General features: G+C 36.0%; 2 long non-coding RNA genes across 2 annotated transcripts in view; one reads left to right on the top strand and one right to left on the bottom strand.

The window, feature by feature from the left end:
- Window positions 1-2,500, bottom strand: part of LOC149131615 (uncharacterized) — a 16,715-nt gene that overhangs the window by 14,209 nt on the left and 6 nt on the right. The window contains exon 1 of the long non-coding RNA XR_016237553.1: window positions 2,202-2,500. This exon is cut by the window's right edge and continues 6 nt beyond it. This is a non-coding gene — a long non-coding RNA (uncharacterized LOC149131615). The remainder of the gene's footprint in view (window positions 1-2,201) is intronic.
- LOC149131614 (uncharacterized) overlaps window positions 1,011-2,500 on the top strand; it is a 93,301-nt gene continuing 91,811 nt past the window's right edge. The window contains exon 1 of the long non-coding RNA XR_016237555.1: window positions 1,011-1,298. This is a non-coding gene — a long non-coding RNA (uncharacterized LOC149131614). The remainder of the gene's footprint in view (window positions 1,299-2,500) is intronic.

Genomic DNA, 2,500 nt, shown 5'->3' with positions numbered 1-2,500 from the left:
TATATATATATAGAGAGAGAGAGAGAGAGAGAGAGAGAGAGAGAGAGAGAGAGAGAGAGAGAGAGAGAGAGAGAGAGAGAGAGAGAGAGAGAGAGAGAGAGAGCCACATCGTGGCTGTGTGGTGGACGGAAACCGAAAGAAGCCCGTGTGTGTGTGTGTGTGTGTGTGTGTGTGTGTGTGTGTGTGAGTGTGTCTGTACTTGTTCTCACCACCATATCTTGGCAGACGATGTTGAGGTGTTTACTTTCCAGTAACTTACCAATTCGGCAAAAGATACTAATAGAATAAATATTAGGCTTACAAACAATAAGTCTTGGGGTCGATTTGTTCGATGAAAGACAGTGCTCCAGCATGGCCGCAGTTAAATTACTAAAACAAGTAAAGGAATAAACGAATATATATATATATATATATATATATATATATATATATATATATATATATATATATATATATATAAACAAATAGTAAATGAATATATGCATATATACGTACAGGTATGTGCATACCGACATCCACCTGTATGTATAGGTGCATATCTGGGTACAGGACATTGCAAACAAACGTAGACGAGAACACACGAGCCACACAGAGAACATTCTACTTCATCAGCTACCCACGTTTTAACACCGGCGTTTCGACGAGATATATATATATATGTATGTATGTATGTATGTATATATATACATATAATGTATGTATATATATATATATATATATATATATATATATATATATATATATATATATATATATATTTATATATATATACATATACATATAAATACACACATATATATATGCATATATATATATGTATGTATGTAACTATCTGTGTGTGTGTGTGTGTGTGTGTGTGTATGTGTGTGTGTGTGTGTGTGTGTGTATGTGTGTGTGTGTGTGTGTGTGTGTGTCTGTCTGTCTGTGTGTGTGTGTGTTTCTATTTGTTTATAGTATATATGTAAGTATGTATTTATGCATAGGCATATGTATACAAGCCTGCAGGGGCCGACTGAGCTGAGGGGCCCGCACTCTACATGTTAATTCTACTAAAGCACAGATTCAAAGGAGCCCGCTAAACAGTAATTCAGGGCCCTTAATTCTCTCAGTCGGCCCCTGCATGCCTGTGTATGTGCATGAGTACGCATGTATATGCTTGAACCGGCTCGAGATATACACAAAACAGAGAGGCCTACAAATGGAACGCTTTTGATCATAAGTTCGCCGAATCAGCACTGGAAGCAAGTAGTTTGCTTCCCCCATGGTTCCGACTTCAGGTCCACTGCGTGGCACCTTGGGTAAGTATCTCCTACTATAGCATCAGAATTACTGGATTTAGTAGGGGTGGGTAAACAGAAGAATTAGTTAATGGATTAAAATGAAGACCCCACGTGTGTGTGTGTGTGTGTGTGTGTGTGTGTGTGTGTGTGTGTGTGTGTGTGTGTGCGTGTGTGTGTGCGTGTGTGTACGTGTGTGTGTCTGTGTGTCTGTGTCTGTTTGTCTCTGTGTTTGTACCCCCGCCACTGCTTGACAGCCAGTGTTGGTATGTTTCCGTCCTCGTAAGATAGCAGTTCGGCATATGTGACAGAAAGAATTATGTAGAAAGCTTCAAAAAGTTTTAAAATTGCTGGGATCGATTCTTTCGACTGAAGTCTCTTTAAGGCAGTGCCCCAGCATGGCCACACTCTAATCACAGAAACAAGCAAAAGATAAAAGATAAAGAATAAAAGAACTGAAGAATTATTAAGCGAAGGAAGATCTTCCAACATTGCTTAAGCTGCCAAAAATAAAAGACATTTTTTTTTCTCACATACATACATACATACATATATATATATATTATTACAAATTAAATGCTACAAGTAATGCTATCTGTTGGAGTCTCAGCTCTTTTAGCTGCTATTTCTGAACTTCGGGATATGGTGAAGCAAATGCTTGCTGATCCCTTAATTATGTTTATAAATATATATAAATATATATATATATATATATATATATATATATATATATATATATATATATATATATGTATGCATTAATGCATACGTTCTTGTATACATATATGCATATATACATACGTACATACATTTATATATATATATATATATATATATATATATATATATACATATGTGTGTGTGTGTGTATATATATATATGTATATTATATATATGTATATACATACATAGATGCATACTTACATAGTTGCATGCAACATGGGAATGTCGGCAGCCGACTGCTAAGGTGCAAACTGTGTGCATATTACAACAACGCAACGACTGCAACAATCTTATGTAGTCTGGTAAAGCATGATGTGCATTGGGATACGTAACTGCAGAGGAAGTTGCAAGTGTTCTTTGCAATGGTGTCACGACATAGCAGAAAATGTCGGATGATATTCTCCGTGATACCTCGTTCACTGTGTGTACCAAATATATTCACACAAAAAAAACATTCAAATTGAAGTACATATGTGTGTGTGTGTATGTGTGTGTGTGTG

Source organism: Octopus bimaculoides, chromosome 20, assembly GCF_046866305.1.
Source record: "Octopus bimaculoides isolate indiv1 chromosome 20, ASM4686630v1, whole genome shotgun sequence".
Taxonomy (NCBI): domain Eukaryota; kingdom Metazoa; phylum Mollusca; class Cephalopoda; order Octopoda; family Octopodidae; genus Octopus; species Octopus bimaculoides.
This window is presented reverse-complemented; position numbering and strand designations above follow the sequence as displayed.